The sequence below is a fragment of the Lytechinus variegatus genome, chromosome 3 (assembly GCF_018143015.1).
Source record: "Lytechinus variegatus isolate NC3 chromosome 3, Lvar_3.0, whole genome shotgun sequence".
Lineage (NCBI taxonomy): Eukaryota > Metazoa > Echinodermata > Echinoidea > Temnopleuroida > Toxopneustidae > Lytechinus > Lytechinus variegatus.
In genome coordinates, this window is record NC_054742.1 from 8,260,066 (window position 1) to 8,280,002 (window position 19,937).

At 35.3% G+C, this 19,937-nt stretch overlaps 1 pseudogene; it reads right to left on the minus strand.

Moving 5' to 3' along the window:
* Positions 1-1,726: 1,726 nt before the first annotated feature.
* Positions 1,727-18,745, minus strand: LOC121411953 (annotated as a pseudogene).
* Between the last annotated feature and the right edge of the window lie 1,192 nt (positions 18,746-19,937).

The window sequence follows — 19,937 nt, forward strand, 5'->3', positions numbered from 1 at the left end:
TATCAGGAAATGGGTTTTTGTTAATTGTTACTCTCTCCTGTGGCGTTTTTAAGACTTTGAACGTAAAAGGTATAATAGAAAATGGCAGGAGATGCGTTTTTTATATCAATGACAGAATGACACCCCTTATAGTCCAGGATAGAAGAGGCATAACCTTGTTTTTTCATATATACAATATTTTTTATGGTTTCTTGTCAATTCGAGGGTGCAGTAAAGTTGTCACACTATGGTGTTAGAGGGAAAGCCTTGGAATGGTTAATTATCAAATAGAAAACAATACGTACAAATAGATAATAATTCAGTGTTACGACCAATAAATTGTGGAGTTCCACAGGGAAGCATCCTTATTTATCATATACATAGAGGACTTTTATAATCTCCAGACGTTCTATCTCTCATTTTATTTGCAGACGATTCCAACTTATTCTCATCATAACCCAATAGCACTTCTTTCTTCTATAAATCTTAAACTAAAATTTATACAGTGGGTTAAACTAAAGCCAACAAATTATCTCTAAAAATCCTCAGGACAAATTTTATGTTATTTAGTAACACTTCGCAAAATCTACCCGGAGACATCCTTTTGGACAACACGCCTCTCAATAGGGTCACATCAACCAAATTCTCAATTGACGGAAAATTATAATGGAAAATTCATATTCAAAATATTTCAAAAGATGTATCGCGGAATGTTGGTATAATGAAATAAACTTCGACATTTCTTTCCAAAATCAACACCATTTTCACTTATACTTCCGTATTTTAGTTATGGAATACTGGCTTGTGGGTAAGAGTCTCACTTATTCTACAAAAGAAGATAATAGGAGGCTCCTTTGCGGTGTCATACTGATGATTTGTTCTGTATAAGTCGAATCTCCTCAAATTTCCGGATTTATTAATTTTCCATACAGGACAATTCATGTACAAACTGAACACAAATGAACCACCAAACATTTTGATGATCATGTTAAAAAAACAAAAAACAACGCCATTCACAATTATCCAACCCGACAATCCCTACGCTTCCACCTTCCTCGTACTCTCTTTCCACACACACACAAACAAAAACAATTACATCCCCAATGGCCCTAAATACTGGAACTCACTCAACAATGACTTAAAGGTCTTGTATATTCGATCGTTATCATCGCCTGAAATTTCTCACCAATCTACACGGTAGCAATCGCCTTCTATGATTTTCAAGTAATCGAAAATATTAAAAATCAGGGGAGGGGGCAGTGGGTTAAGTTTCTATCAGTTACACCCAAAATGACCATTGACCTGAAATTGCATTCATTTTATCTGCTGATACTTAATAGGGGCCTAACCATTAAGCAAGTTCTATGGAATATAGAATTATACTTTTAATATTATCTTGAAAATTGAAAATGATTTTTCTTGCTTAATATTTCAATGTTAATGACTAACATTTAAATACATGTACGGGTACTTCTTCATTGACCCTCATTCATATTTGACCTTGAACATAATTATAAGCTCTGAAACTCGTGCCTATTATGTACATATATAGGTGGATCCACAATAATTCTTGTGCCAATCTGCCGCCAAAGCAGAATCTTTAAAAAGGCGTTTTTAAGAATTCAGTAAACAATGATTTTGTCTTTAATCTACAATGATGTCCCGCACCGTCTAAACCCAACATACACAAAGAGACAAATTGACACGTATGCAATTCCACACAGTTGAAATCACTTATCTAAAAAAATTATTTAAATCACACACTTTATTGGAACCTGTTCAGCTGCTACTAATTGTCATAGTAAATAAATTGGAACATTTCATAGATTTGAAGTGGTTTAAAATCGTGGTTAAAGCTATGTTTGTCAGTGGAAAATTAATCTCAATACTAACATCTATATTGCTTTTGATATAAGCAGAAAAGAAAAACCAAACTAATAAACCAAACACAAAATGAATGAATCTATCAAAATAATGAAATCTTTGAGATCTTGTAGGTGGTGAGAAATAATACCATGATGTTGAAACATTACACCCTCTGTTAAATCTGAATATTAATCATTAATTATATGATAGTAATGATATAAAGGTTATTCAGAGGACACATGAGGGTGGGAGTCAAATATTATAATCTAATGGCAGGCATTAAATTCACATAATTTCTTGACATCTTCAGAACAAGAATCAATATTTCATTGCCACTAAACTTTGCTGATGAAGGGTATGAACCCCTTTTAAAATCATTAATCCAGTGTCAAACATTTTTATTACATTTTTATTTGGGTGAATAGAAGTTGAATAGATGAATCGATGAACTGATTGAAAATAAGAAATCATACAATCACTTTGCACATTGATTGTCATACAGAATGTTTCCTCATCATTGCCATGATTAATATGTTCATAACATTTATTCAAATTCATTTGATTTGGGGGAATTATTGTCAATCTTGCTTAATAAACTTCATGCAAACTATGTCATTAACATTTAAACTTATCACAAGCAAAGATACATCTAGTCCAAACCTGCTTTGAAAAATTACATTAACTTTATAAGTAAAATAACAACGCATACATGAACTACTCATAAAGGCATCCAAAAGGTGAATGCAATAAGACTAAATGAGGAGACATGTAGATAAACAGTAGGTGTGTGTAAAGGGTATGGGTGAAATGGAATCTACCCCTTTGATAATACATGGTTTGAACTCAGACATTTGTCCTCAGTTTAGGTCAACTTGATTTAATAGAGAAAACTGCCGCAACAAATAATTTTTTTATGACAATCATCAAAATATAGTTACAATATAAGAGCGAAATTGAAAACTTTACAAGAGTGGTATATAGAAAGAGGGCAAATCTTTAAAGAAATATTCATAACTAAAGGGATATACTCTCAACTAATAAAGAAACAGTGTTCTATGTATACCCTATTACACCTTATTGAAAAACCATAATTATAGAATTGGTTAGATATTTTTTGTTAAAATCTTAATGATCATATTAATTTACAGTTTTATAATTGTTTTGTAACATATAGTGAAGTCATTCCTTGAGTGGGGAAAGGTAGAATACAAACTATGTCTTCATCAGGTTAGTGAGAATGTGAATATTGGTATTCAACCAAACATGTAATTAAACTCTTCAGTAATTTGTACCTTATCATTAACAGTGGATAAGGTTGCATTACAAGAAACATACAGAATAAAATTATAGAGTACTTCTTCTTTTCATAACTTATCATTTTAGGTCAATAGGTGTACAATATTATGTGTGATTGATTCCAGCAGGAAACCTTAGCAGTTTTAATAGGCAGGTGGGCTTTATGGGTAGGTTTTCTTTAAAATGTATTTACCAATGAAAAACAAAGCCAAGGAAAGTCCTTAATTAGGAAGGAGAATGAAATCCTTGTATGAAAACAAAGAAATAAAAGAATATGATCAATAAAATTTCAAGAATAAATTGACAAACAATAAGAAAGTTATGAGCAATTAAATGATGAAATCATTAATGCTATGGAGATTCTCCCATTGGCAATGGAAGCAAGATTTATGATGACACAGAAGTACAACTCTCCCCTTTGTACACTAAAAACATCTATTTTTGCTCATTCTCATGATAGTAGCAACTCTTTGTCCATGATATATTTCATGGAACCCTTATAGTATGTCCTCACATGAAAAAAAATTGTCTGTGGATATACTCGATACTGATATAATAAAACAATTCATGGAAAATATGTAAAGTAATTGGGGAGTTATACAACTGTGACATCACACATGTTTGTCATGACAATAGAAAGATGTCCTTAACATTCAAATTCTCATAACTTTCCTATTATTTGCTTAGATTGTCTCAAACTTTCATTGATTTATTTCTTTGATTTCTCTGTTTTCAAACAAGCTAATTTGTTTTTAGGGTTTCATTCTCCTTTAAGAATGTGCTTTTTTTGTTGAGCACCAAACTACATGCATACTAAAATTTCAATCTCCAATGATGGGAGATTCTAAAAGATTTCTGACATAAGTCTCAATGAAATAACATGAATACAATACCCATGAATTATATTATAGTTTTGGCACTACAAAGTTGCTAATTTGTTATTCATTGCAATTTTTAATATTTCAAACTTTATTATCTTTTGACTGGAATTGCTTTACTCTTAAAGACATTAGAGTGCTTCTACCTTCCTTACAAACTCTCTAATATCTTGGGCTAATAAGGATGGAACTTGAAATGCTGGGAAGTGACCTCCGTCATTGAAGTAGGTGAAGTGAAGAATCCGTGGATGGAATATCTTCATAAGCCAATCTGATGTTGCCATAAATTCATAAGGGAAGCAGGCATAGCCAAAGGGAACACGGCTGGAATACCTGGAGATTGATTTTGAATAAATATGTTAAAGAGATGCATAAAAAGCATTACTTGAAAATGCTTTAATAAAATCCCACCTGTACTGAATTAGGAAAATAAAATCCTACACATCTTTGCTATGGATTGTAACTTAATTTTTAGCAGTGTAACAATGGTAGTTATTATTGGTGGCAATCTAACATAGGTTTTATACAAAAGATTGCTAAAAGGTAAATGATTATAAATGAAATGAATTTGCTAATTCAATTATTTTAATGATGGCTCTATCTTTTTAACACACCTATCAATAGACTATGGTTTTCCATAAAATTAATATATCAAGTACAGTTATTATTATCCATTTTCACCTTTCAGACAATATACTTGATAGGCATAGACTTTTTCATGACTTACTCAAAGTGATATCCTTTTGCATTTTCACCAAATTCTTCTTTGAAGAGTCGCACAGAGGATGCTATATTTCCATTAACCCAATAAATCATGACATTGGTCAAGAGGTCATCCATACTGTAAGCTTGTGTGAGACCACCATCTTTAAACTTCCTCCAATTACGATTGGTCCAGAGAGAGAATTTCTCCAGAATAACTGAGGCAAGGCCCATTGGAGAGTCATTTAAAGCCATTGCTAGAAAGAGTAATTAAGTGATGATAAATAGATTAACACACATTTTGTACCTGCATGATTTCTTTCCATAATGATGAGGACAGCATTAGTATAACTATTTACACAGATAAACAAATCAAAGGCCATTTCTATTATTTCTGCAGGATAATTGAATAATTTGATGAAGGTTTGCTGTGGAATTAGTTTCTTACATTGTGCTCCTCTCTTAAAACAATTTCTCATTCCCTTTCTCAGACCTTTCTCAGAGTGATAACCATTCATGGGGGGGGAGTCTAGTCTACAATTTTCTTTAGAACTTGATTTCTTCCAAAATAGAAGACCCTTTTTCATCATATCATCTTCCAAAATTTCATTTCACTTCATCTACTGATTTCTACAATTTTTTCATAAACAAATAACCTAAGAATATACAATAAACAGAGTATGAAACAAAATGTAGGTTTTGTATCAAAGAGATACTTAAAGAAGACAAGTGGAATGCCTCTGGCCGTCTCACCTGCATCACGCGGTTCAATATAGCAGCAGTGCTGACTATGAATACTACTCTAACTCGCACAAGATGTTCAGTGATACATGGTTACTCTTATGTCCAAGTTTAATGAACTAGACCACTTTTATGAACTAGACCAATAAACTTACAGAGATATGATGGTTATTCAACAAAAAACCCCAACATGGCCAAAGTTCATTGACCTTACATGACCTTTGACCTTGATCATGTGACCTGAAACTCGAACAGGATGTTCAGTGATACTTGATTACTCTTATGTACAAGTTTCATGAATCAGATCCATAAACATTCAAAGTTATGATGGTAATTCAACAGATACACCCAATTCGGCCAAAGTTCATTGACCTTTGACCTTGGTCATGTGACCTGAAATGAGCACAGGATGTTCAGTGATACTTCATTACTCTAATGTCCAAGTTCAATGAACTAGACCAATAAACTTTCAAAGTTATGATGGTAATTCAACAGATACCCCCGATTCGGCCAAAGTTCATTGACCCTAAATGACCTTTGACCTTAATCATGAGACCTGAAACTTGCACAAAATGTTCAGTGATGCTTGATTACTATTATGTCCAAGTTTCATTAATCAGATCCATAAACTTTCAAAGTTATGATGGGAATTCAACAGATATCCCCAATTCGGCCAAAGTTCATTGACCCTAAATGACCTTTGACCTTGGTCATGTGACGTGAAACTCATGCAGGATGTTCAGTGATACTTGATTAACCTTATGTCCAAGTTTCATGAACTAGGTCCATATATTTTCTAAGTTATGATGACATTTCAAAAACTTAACCTCAGGTTAAGATTTCGATGTTGATTCCTCCAACATGGTCTAAGTTCATTGACCCTAAATGACCTTTGACCTTGGTCATGTGACATGAAACTCTAATAGGATGTTCAGTAATACTTGATTAACCTTATGGCCAAGTTTTATGAACTAGGTCCATATACTTTCTAAGTTATGACATCATTTCAAAAACTTAACCTCAGGTTAAGATTTGATGTTGACGCCGCCGCCGTCGGAAAAGCGGCGCCTATAGTCTCACTTTGCTTCGCAGGTGAGACAAAAAACTGTCTCTGAATACAATAAAAATAATGAACAAAGTTGTGTTTTATTCAACATTTAAAAAGAATGCTGGGGTTACCACTATAGGCTTATAGCTTTAATTATTTGCAGTATGCCTTGACAGAATTTTGTTACTAATTTTCAACCAATCTTTGCACCTTTACTCACCTAAGGAATCTGGTTTTGTTCCAAAGTCATACATGTATCCCATTTCTGTGATGACAAATTTTATCCTTTCTCCGATGCCTAGGAGGGCATTTCTTTCTTCTTCCTTCGGTAAGAAAAATGATGGCCACAAGTTTGCAAGCATAGGGTAAAGAAAGGATTTACCGCTCACCTGAGCAAGGTCATTATTATGAAGTCCTTTCACGTTACTGGAAAAAATATGGAAAAATTATTATCGATCAAATTAATAAATATACATGTGGCTTCTTTAAACATGTAAATTCTAGTTTTTGTCTCATAAAGGTCCTAACAGAAGTTTAGTTTCATAAACTGCAAAAGTCAGATGATGTGATTAGTTCAGACTTTATATTTTCTAAATCTTGGATCTATAGTAAAACATTTAATCTGAGGAAATAAGAAGATGATGATAACTGATAAGATAACATTACATGAGAAATTGAGAATAGCTGAACCAAATATCAATGAAGTGAACCAAATTTCAGATATTTCTCCTGTCATATTGAATAGAAACTCATAAATGCAGTTTGTTTGTGTTTTGTGACTTTGATACCCAGATAAGACAATTAAACATATGCCCTCACATTAATTACAGTGTGTCTTATAAATCATTTGAAATGGCTGCCAAATGACAAAATATATGATTCTAGAAAGAAGTGTTTATGTAAAAGCTCATAAAGTCGAATTTCATGTGACACCAAAATTCTAAAAAGAATTCATTTTGGGTGAGCATAGCTCACTTTTGTCAAGAGTATGAAATTAGGTTGAAGAATTACCCTTAAAGGGATGGTCCAAGCTGAAAATATTTATATCTAAATAGATATAAACAGCATTTTGCTCTGTGATGAAATTTGACTACATTTATTGAGATAGAAATATCTCCACCCTGGACCATCCCTTTAAAGTTTGTGAGAAGAATTCTTCTGGTGATTAACTGTTATAATTAAAGATCAATTGTTTGCTGAGTAAAATTTGTACTCTAATTGACCAAGATAAAATTGCATTTATTGTGACAAGAGGGGGTGATGGTACAAGCAACTCAACTCTCACTAAGTGGAAAGTTAATCCCTGTATAACCTCATTTCTAGAGCTCATTAACTGTTTGTATGAACTATCCATATACACCCAAACAAAAAAATTAATACATTTCTTTTTTTTTTGGGGGGGGGCAATCATTTCAAAAGTGTATTTTTTTAGACACCTGGCAGATTGTCATTTAACTAGTACACAAAGTATTAACAGGAGTTACGTTTTGTTGCATAATCAGCATATTTTGATTAGAATTAAAGGGATACTCTGGGCTGAAAATATTTATATCTAAATAAATAGAGTACCGTAAAATTCTTAAATTGTCATCAAAATCGGACTCTGGGCTGAAGATATTTATATCTAAATAAATAGAGCAAAATGCTGAAAATGTCATCAAAATCGGACAACAAATAGCAAAGTCATTGAATTTAAAGATTTGCACTATTCCGGTGAAATAGTTCCAGGGCATATCTTCATGAATATTCATTAGGTGGGCTAATGATGTCACATCCCCTCTTTCCCTTTTCTTATGTTATTGAATGAAATCATACTTGTTTCATTTTTTCATAAATGTGTAAATGATGTGTCTCCATTATTATGAAAGAAGTTGCAGCAAGAGATAATTAATGTACTTAATTAGTTGTCAATTTAATTGTTTTAGTTCTTGGTAGAAAATATTTGAATAAACCTAATTTCATGTAATAAAATACAAAAGAGCAAGTGGGGATATGATTGACATCATCAGCACACCTAATGAATATTCGTGAAGACTGTCTAGAACTGTTTCAACAGAAAAATGCATCCAATCCAGTATATAGTTTATCATGAATGAGATTGAATGAGTAATAACTTTACGCCCACAACAAGGTATGTTAAATCTTTCAAATTCAATAACTTTGTTATTTGTTACCCGATTTTGATAAAATTTTCTTGCATTTTGCTTTGTGAATTTTACTACATTCATTATATAGATATTTTCAGCCTGGATCATCCCTTTAAGAATTCATGAGCATGACTCACTAGGCACACATGCATTCACATGAGTGTGTTCAACGTCGGTTTCCAAATTTAAACAAAAACATGGGTCATGATTGAAAACTCAATTATGAAACATCAAACATAAACACGATCAGCGGTGCACTGCTCAGTGTCATTTATATGCTGATTGTCTTTAAATTTCCTGCTTTCGTTAGCACAGCTTAAGTGCACAGTTTGACCCTTCACAAAAAGGTCAGTTCTTGCACCTGTTTTTGTAGGCCACCATTGCGAAAGTAAATTTAAACACGTTTCATAACTCAATTGTGTTCAATGTCGCATTTGCGATTCTCAAGTACGTAAAATTTGAGCTGATCCCGTTTACAAATGCATCTATGACGTTTGAATTTTCCTCTGAATCGGGATTTATATTTGAAGAGTTTGGTTGCAAGATATACTACTGTCATGTAGTGATTGTATAAATCATTGATTGAAGGATTTTATTAAAAATATCCATTCTCGCAGTCCAAAGACTGAATTGCAATGGTTACAATGTATGTACAAGATAAAATAACCATCTCATTGATGTCCATGCCCCTTCTCAGAACCATCCCATTGATGTCCATACCCCTTCTCAGAACCATCCCTTGATGTCCACACCCCTTCTCAGAACCATCCCTTTGATGTCTATACCCCTTCTCAGAACCATCCCTTTGATGTCTATACCCCTTCTCAGAACCATCCCTTTGATGTCCCATACCCTTCTCATAACCATCCCATTGATGTCCACACCCCTTCTCATAACCATCCCTTTGATGTCCATACCCCTTCTCTGAACCATCCCATTGATGTCCACACCCCTTCTCATAACCATCCCATTGATGTCCACACCCCTCTCATAACCATCCCTTTGATGTCCACACCCCTTCTCTGAACCATCCCATTGATGTCCACACCCCTTTCTCATAACCATCCCATTGATGTCCACACCCCTTCTCATAACCATCCCTTTGATGTCCACACCCCTTCTCTGAACCATCCCATTGATGTCCACACCCCTTCTCATAACCATCCCTTTGATGTCCACACCCCTTCTCTGAACCATCCCATTGATGTCCACACCCCTTCTCATAACCATCCCTTTGATGTCCACAGCCCTCTCTGAACCATCCCATTGATGTCCACACCCCTTCTCAGAACCATCCCATTGATGTCCACACCCCTTCTCAGAACCATCCTTTTGATGGACACCCCTTCTCAGAACCATCCCATTGATGTCCACACCCCTTCTCAGAACCATCCCATTGATGTCCACACCCCTTTTCATAACCATCCCTTTGATGTCCACACCCCTTCTCAGAACCATCCCATTGATGTCCACACCCCTTCTCAGAACCATCCCATTTATGTCCACACCCCTTCTCAGAACCATTCCTTTGATGGACACCCCTTCTCAGAACCATCCATTGATGTCCACACCCCTTCTCAGAACCATCCCTTTGATGTCCATACCCCTTCTCATAACCATCCCATTGATGTCCACACCCCTTCTCATAACCATCCCTTTGATGTCCATACCCCTTCTCTGAACCATCCCATTGATGTCCACACCCCTTCTCTCAGAAAACCATCCCTTTGATGTCCACACCCCTTCTCTGAACCATCCCATTGATGTCCACACCCCTTCTCAGAACCATCCCATTGATGTCCACACCCCTTCTCATAACCATCCCATTGATGTCCACACCCCTTCTCAGAACCATCCCTTTGATGTCCACACCCCTTCTCTGAACCATCCCATTGATGTCCACACCCCTTCTCATAACCATCCCTTTGATGTCCACACCCCTTCTCTGAACCATCCCATTGATGTCCACACCCCTTCTCAGAACCATCCCATTGATGTCCACACCCCTTCTCAGAACCATCCCTTTGATGGACACCCCTTCTCAGAACCATCCCATTGATGTCCACACCCCTTCTCAGAACCATCCCATTGATGTCCATACCCCTTCTCAGAACCATCCCTTTGATGTCCATGCCCCTTCTCAGGACCATCCCGAAAAACTTGTTTACGGGGTGTTTGGAAATGATTTGGTCACGCGTGTGTACAGCAATACATTTGAGCACCCCCCCCCCCGGGTCTTATTGTTAATAGTTTCAACTATTAAACCCCTAATCAGAGAATAAAGAACTGCCTTCCCCTTTCCAATAATTAAACCCCCTTTTGTCCTATACCCAAACCCTTGGATTATGATTTGGGTTGAAGCTCCTTTTTAATTGGTGCACACCCAAGGGTTGAGGGTTAGAACAGTTGAGATCATCACAGTTAAGATCTATATCTACATTACAATATTCTTTACAACTCTAGATGTGATACTGCTGGAGAATGATTATTAATAAAGTTTCTTAATTAAATTGTACATGGAACATTCCTGTGTCATCATTGGTGCTCCCATTCTGAATTGAAAGATCCCAACACAAAACTACCCTACCATCTTAACAAAAAATTGGGTATAAAAGAAATCTGTCTTCACTTTTTTTAAAAAATTTTTTTCAAATATTATCAATGTGGACCTAACCCCTTTTGCAAGCAAACTAAAATGAATTCAATCTCTTGTGAATAAGAAAGTGATTTTTCTTTGCCACTTTTATTCACGTATTAATGTTAATTTCAAATTTCTTTGGTATCATCAGAGTGACTAAAAATCTAAGGGTTTTGAGACAAAAAACAATAAAATTTATGGACCTAAAGCCTGGTCACACCGCCCGAGCGTTGTTGGAGAAGTCGTGGAGCGGAGAGAAAAAAATCATCACCGCTCGCTAACGTTCACCATTTTCGATTTCGATTGTTTTGGGGGGTTTTTCTTCTATTTTTTCCCAAATTTTGTGAGCGAAATTCGACCCTCTCTCCCTACCACTCCAAAACCACTCCAACAATGCTCGGGCAGTGTGACCAGGCCTTTAACCCCTTTTTTGACAAATGAGATTTTCAGAAGAGTTTGGTTGCAAAATGCGTAACGTCCACTCCAAAATCTTTTTTTTTATCCTTCCATAATGCAACATTCTTTGCGAAACTAAATATCCTACTATGTGAACATAAAATTGGGTATAAAATAAATCTATCTGTCTTCACATTCTTCTAAATTTTCTTTTCCAAAAAAATCTTTGACAACTAAACTCCTTTTGTAAACAAACTGAAATGGGCCTGACCCCTTTTGAAAAAAGTGATTTTCTTTGCCATTTTTGTTCAATTTTAAATGGAATTTGCTTTTCTTTGGTATCATTTTACAGAACTACTAAAAATGTATACATTGAGACCTTTTGCAACTGAGCTCTTCATTTCAAAATCGACATTGAACACACCCCTAAGACACACATAAGTATGTATATTGCCTCTGGGGGAGGACTTTGAACTTGAGTGATTCTGAATATTGAATCAACAAGTCAAAGAAATTTGCATTAAATTCACAGTATTATATGAAATACACTTTCACAGATGAGACAATATCTTAATAATTATCTTGTTAATACATGCACTTACACTACAGTATAAAATATAGTTGTTCTGCTGAGTCAGCCTCAAAGTCAAACAAAATTCTTGACCTTTGGTTCTGAACACTGTGGCTTTAGCTGCTCATACATTTGTTAAAGTTCAAACAATGTTTGTTAAATATTTTTCAAACTGTCTTCAATATGGTAACCAAGGTTTAATTCTCATTTGTGCCTTTTAGTGAGGCATTTATCCTCATTACAAGGTCTCTTGAAGAAGACCTTGGTCCTCTGGTAGCTTGCTTACAAGCATTCATGATCTCTTTAAATAGTAATCAGGTATAAAATAAATTATCATCACCACCAAAACCTCTTGAATCATATTTTATCATTAGTAGTATCATTATTAGAGAGTGACGTTTAGCTCAGTTGGTAAAGCATCTGCCTGTCGAACCAAAGAAAATGGGTTCGATTCTACCCCAGGGGTGACTGAAGCCCATACGTTGTGTGTAAACAATCTCCCCCCTGTTCCATAAATGCACGATACGTTACAGTGGAAAACACTCCATCCCTCGGATAGGAAGTTAAATAGAGGAGAGTCACCACCTTTGCACATTTAGAACCCATTGCAATATTTGTAAAAGAGTAGGGGAAGGCGGGGTAAGTTGTGACAGTTTTTGCTTTGTGCATGTTAGAATTGATATGATTAATAATCTTGTCGAAATAAGTACCTTGCCTTGAAATTTAATTCTTCTGAAATATTTTCCACCTATATATAATTTTCTATCCCCACACTGAAAGTCATCGTGACCTTGAAAAAACAATGTCAAATGGCTCAACTTGCCCCATATATGGGGTAAGTTTGAGCCACCTTCTGGGGTAAGTTGAGCCACAAAAACTATGTACAAAATGTATGAGGGGAGAACCAGCATGTCAATTTTTTGTTAAAAGTCTTTTCACTTGCTAATTCTCTATAAATACTAACATCCTTTAAAAGGAAAAGAGCAGTCATGTAAATTTGCTCCTTTCAGCCAACATTTCAATTGATTTTTATGGTTTGTTTGTTTTTTAAGATACATTACCATAGGAATTACCATGGCTCAACTTGCCCCATGCCGTTTGGCTCAACTTACCCCAGTCCGAACTTAGTGCGATAATTTTGTATCCACACATTTAATATGCATCCATCATATAAAAGACTATGACAAGAATGAAGATCCATACCTGGACTAATAATGTTGTTATCATGTCTTTATTATATTTAAAGACGTGTGTGTTTATAAAGCACTTATCTATTTCACACTCTTTTTACTTTTTTGGCTGAAATTCATATTTTTCCCTCTAAAAAACTACTTTTTGTTTCAAAGTTGAAAACAATGTGGTGGGGTTAGGGGCTATGCTATGGATCATCAATACATGACACCACCACAATGTCTGACTCATTCATTATTGGCCTGGGGCTGGTGGCTCAACTTACCCCTATGCTCAACTTACCCGTCTTCCCCTATATAGGGGAAGCCCTGGTGTAGAGGCCCACCTGCATTCCCCCAATCAAATATATCTGAAAGAGAGACCTGCGGGTCAGTGATTCAGTTCGCATTTTACCTCCCAGGGACAGGTGACACCATAACAAAATAAAGACCAGAGTGATTGTCATACCCAACTGCCACTATATCCACCAGACCAAGTTTATTGAATCAAGTTTCTTGTTTTCTTATTTGTAATAATCCACTTTTATCAGGTCCATTTTCAATGGAATAATGCAAATTTTATCAGTTCATAAAAACTGTAACAAAATATTAGCCAAAAAAGAGTGGGATTCAAACTTGCATTTTTACACATATTAGCTAGCCATTATTATCATTACAATAATGATAATAATAATCATAATTATTATCATTATTATTGTTATTTTTATTGTTATTGTTATTATTGTTTTATTGTTATTGTTATTATTATTCCTATTATTATAATTATTATTATTATGATGATTATTATTTATGATAATATCATTAATCTTCATCATCACTGAACAGGAACAAGAAGTGTTGACTGAATGTACTTACTCAGGAAACATGATAGCCATGTTGACAGTGATTGCTGTTCCCATATCACCCCCCTGGGCATAGTAGCTCTTAAACCCTAACCTCTGCATCAATTTATTCATCACTCGTGCTGCATTATCCACTGAAAAACCTAGCATATATACAACAAAATATGTGAGGAGTAGAAAGTGTCCTATTCATCAATAAATGATTTACTTTGTATGGTTACTACCTTATATTATTGTCAGATCAATTATAACACAACTACTATAGTACTTTTATCCAGAATTTTCACACATTGTACAAATGAGTTATTAATATACATATATTTTTCTTCAATACATTTTTATCAAAGTTGCTACTGAGGGTGCTTCAGGTAATTACATATTCTAGACAATTAGACTTTGTATGCATCTTATAAGCTAGTCTCCAGTAAAGGCTATATGAAGGTAAAACCAAACTGGTGAAGCTGAATTTTATTGTTACTGTTTTCTTCTTCATGTATACACACTCATCAATCCTTTAGAATGCCTGAAACTCCTCCAAGCACTTAAAAAACAAACACTTATCATACTTTCAAGCTTTTCTACTTTTTTAAAAAATATATAAAATATTTTTCATGTATTTAGTTTGAACATAACTATGAAAAAAGAAAAAAATAATAATTCAGGGTATTGGTACAATAATTTACTTTTCTTGATTATGATGGTAGGTTGCTATGTTTTTATAGATCAATAGACCTGTGAATCAAATCATTAAAAAAACAATGATTGATCAGGGTCTGATGCATAGCTTTTAATGGTTTATCTTCAAACATGGCTGCTTTGGGGACCCTCTAAAGCATGTTTAAATTAAACAAAGCAAGGGTTTGAGCCTGAAAACTACTATAATCACCTTTCCTATGAGGTGCTTCTGAGAATCCAAAACCAGGAATACTTGGACAGATGACCTCAAAGACATCGTCAGATGATCCTCCATGGCTTGTGGGATCGATCAACATAGGTATTATCTGGTGGAAAGAAAATGAATATTTTTTAAAGTGTAAGAAACTGTTGTGCACAGCATGTGACATTGAAAAAGTGGTCAAAATTAAAAATTCAAAAACATATTTCTTAAAACAGATAATAAAAAATACCATCAACATGACTTGGTAGAATTAAGCAGCATATATATATATATATAACCTTCACCCGACAAAGAAAATTCTAATTAGTATAGTGTCAAAAATCTGTCTATCTGACGGTCAGTCGGATCGGGGTCACCGTAGCCAATAACCCGTCTCTGTGATCTAGTGGTTAAGGCACCGGCGTTTTATCACCTATATTTTTTCCCAATGAATTTTTATCACCTACCTTGTGGAATTCATAGACTGAACCTGGCCAGCCGTGAATAATGATGATAGGCTTAGCCTTCTGTCCAGGTTTTAGATTGGGCTTAGCATGGATGAAATGAACATCAATGCCTTCAATGTTGGTCAAGAATTGGTCGAACTGATTTAATCGTTTTTCAGCATCTCTCCAACTGAACAAAAACAAATTAGAGTGAATGTCAAGAAAATTTGTTATTTCTATATTATTTTCTTTCATTTCCTCCCCCCATCACCCTCTCACAACTCATTCCTTTTTTCTCTGATTCTTCTCCTCTTCTTATAATTCTTCAGGACTCCTCCTTTTGTCACTCCCCTTCCACTTGCACATGCTCACTCTCTTACATTTTTTTGATCTCCTACTGTACATACAAAATATAAGTTCAGTCAAATGGGGTTAAAAAATAAATTAAGCTGGGTCCTAACCCCTCTACAGCCTAGCCATCTTTCTGGGGTAGAGCCAGGATTTCATAAATTGGCAAAATTCCATTATGAAAAAAGGAAGTCAATTTGATCTTTAAACAAATTAACAAGGCCAAAAAATGAAAGAAAACATTTTTTCAGCACCACCATACTCAATATACATGTAGTGGGCTTTATAAGTCATGTTTACAATAAAAATCAATTCAAAGATTATGATATCAATCAAACATTTAACCTTGATAAAATTTTAGGAATTTTGTATTTTATTCCCTAAGAAAAAGAAATAAATCCTTTTTTGAATGAATTCTACACTTCTCAGGCAGTCTGCCGCTCAAATACTGCACATTTCCCAAATAAATACAACAGTCTACAAATAACTGTACAGGCCCAACAGGTACACAAATCTACTGTAAAAAGGCCTCACTCTCTAAATTCAGAGAAGAGGTATATTTAAGGCCTAGATGTGTGCTCCAAAACAGTAGCAGAGATACTATGATGAGATGATATGAGCGACTTGCTTTTGAGAGGGAAGAGGGGGATATAAGAAGCAAGTATGACCAAGGAGCAAGGATGGAATATTACTTTTATGACCCATTCCATTTGAAGAAACACTTGAAGTTGATAACAAAGGTTTGAATGAAATCAATTATCATGAATATGGTCCATTGGATATATTTTGCAAATTGTGGAGAAATAATTTTTGCCTAATTACAGACTTGCTAGCCTCCTGATGGATAATATGAGCAGACACTGCTCACATTTACATGACAAAAACAAAAATAAATGTTGCAATATTTCTTGAAATATGTAGATATCCAAGTTTTATGAGCAATGTAATAGGATGTATTCTCAATCATCTCTTTAAAAAAAATCAGTTTTCCCATGAAACTGCATTGCATGTCACTATCAATGCAGCACCAGTGCATTCATTTGTACTTCTTTAGAAATGGGAACCTGCATGAATGAAAACTCCTTGTATAAGAGTGAAGTTGGAAGAAAGATAATGGCAAGTTACTACCACAATTCATTATATTAGAATGAAAGGAAAAGGAAAGTGTTTGTTCATCAGATTTAGCTATTAGCTAGGCAGCATATAGACCAAAAGCTTCAGTCTCTGTATATGGGTTGCTTTACTGATCTACCATTAAAAATGTATTTTTTTAATGGTTTAAAAAACTCTTATTTACAGACAGCTATCTAGGCAGTGTGGAACAACAAAACATGGCCATAGGAAGGGGGATTCTCCAAGGGGGTGTTGCATGCGCAGCAGCCGCTGGAATTTTGGAAGGTGGGACAAATTGAGAAAAAGTAAGGAAAATGATCAACATTTTGTGTTAAATGCCCGCCTTTTTGCTTGTCAAATCATTTGGGACCAAAATTACTTTCATTTTGTGGTTAAATCTCCCTTTGTTTTTTTTTTGCTTGTCAAATTTACTCCAGTAGGGGAGACCGGGGTTAGTTGGAACATGGGTAAGTTGAAACATTGTAATTTTCTTTAACGCCTGTAAAATAAATTTATGCAATACTGCCCTCAATTTATTGCAATAATAATTCAACACTGTTGTATTATTAATAGCAATAAATTGAGGGCAGTATGCATAAATTTATTTTACAGGTGTTAAAGAAAATTACAATGTTTCACCCATGTTCCGGGTTCCAACTAACCCCGGTCTCCCTACCCCTGTAAGATTTCTGGGACCCTGAACAAAACTGTATTTACTCTAGTGTAGCTTCATAAAATAGGTACTGGTAATGATACAAATACAGGCTTACAGACATTACACCATAAAAAATATCCAAAAACAAAATGAAATAACTCACAACATGTACAAACCAGGAATACATTACAGTACATGAAATAGTCAAGTCACCACAAAAGCAGCACACACACCACTCTGTTGGAGTAGAATGCCCATGCCATAGCTATGCAGGTATACTGGATACTTACACTACAATTGTCTTATAACACATCCACACCTATGAAAGTAAGTAATTGACAATTTTTCAAAAACGAAAGCCACAATAAAATTCTAAATCATATACTACATGTAGTTGTTCACAAACAACCTGATATTTTTTTCTAACAAGATCAATTTAGTTAGGCCTGTATAGGCTATTATTTTTTTTACCAAGTTTTAGTTTGAAGTTGAGGCTTGAGCTTCCATTCCAATGCTTTAAAACGAACCCTGCATTACAGTGTATAAGGATGAATTTAATATTATTATGTTCAAACTTGTTTCATAATTGAAGATGAAAGATCATCTTGATTCTAGGCCTATATTAACCTGTTAGAATTTTATAATGACTAAATTTAATTTGACTTACCTGTATTTTTTCAGCCAGTACTGCTGTAATTTTCGCATGTATCCAGCATTAAATCCATACTCAAATGCAGCATTTTCCAAAATTGGTTCAATGAGACGGGCGTTCCGAATTCTAGAAGTCAAAATCTACCAAAACATCATCAGACACATTCACTGTAAATCTGCGAACGGATGTGTCTATCTCGCTCCCCGAACTTTCGGCGGATGTTCGATCTACATTTTCGTTAATAGCCCACCAGCCGTCTCCTGCATCTGGAGTTTCAGTTTTTAATCTTGGTGTCAATATCAAAGAAAATATGATACCCACAGAAACTGCAAGAAGAAGACGAAGACTGTTAACTTCCATCCATTATGTTAGCTGTGATGTGATATTGCCTCTTTAGAGGTTAATACCGGTACCAATAAATTATGATAGTGAGTGTTACATAGCAATTAACGGAACGTGTACGACGGGTCATAGGCGCGATGGACGTACATGCATATGGGGGCTGGTGCCGTGCCGGTGATGACCCGGTACGTGGTGGTGTACAGTGCGCGTGCGGTAATATTTTCGACTGGAATCACTGTACTGCACTGGATGAAAAATCCGGATATGGGGGTGGGGGCAGTGGCGTATCTATAGGGAGGGGCAAGCGGGGGGGGGGGGGCCGGGGTATGGGGATCACGTGCCCCCCATCCCCCATCGGCTGGCAAAAAAAAGGGGGGGGGGGATGAGAAAAAGATTGAGAAAAAAGGAGGGGTAGTAGAGGAAGAAGAAAGTAACTATAGTTATATAAATATATATTTTTCATAACTTTATGAAACATATTTTGCTGAGGCCTATTTGTTCATCATTCCTGGTGCTCGCAATTTCTGTTAAATGAAATTTGTAATCCTGTTGCACTAAAACATCCCGTTTTCAAGTCAATATACACCAAATGTATTTCGTCGCACTTTAATTGAGTTGTTGTTTTAGACCGTATGCTTCTCATTGCCCCCCCCCCCCTTTAAAGTCTGAATATAAACATTCCCAATAGTGCTTCATTAAGTGAGATATGTCTGCTCTTCATGAATTCCTAAAGACAGCCCTTAAAATTTTCCCTTTACTGATCTGCTCTATCAAAATACAAACAAGCCTGAGTATCCTCTTTAGTTCTGAATATCAAAAATTTTCAGCTCGCGCTTCGCGCTCGCAGTATTTGATTGGTGAGATACATGATATCATATTCATGATTACAAAAAGTGCTTCATGTGTTTAGGTGTAATTCTTACAAAATCAGCAAGCGCTTGACGCACGCATTATGACTGGTGAGATATGTATGCTCTTCCTAAAAACTAATCATTTTGTCCATGTTTCGCACTCGAATTGTTTAGTCAAACAGGTACGTATCATGATTACATAAAATGCTTATAATGTCCCTTTTTTTGTCTGAATGTCAACAATTTTCAGCTTGCGCGTCGCGCTCACATTATTTAGTCATTGAGATACATATCTGTTTAATGGCACAGACCTTAAAATAGGTCAGTAAACCTGGCAATCGAGCGCGCCTATAGTAAGT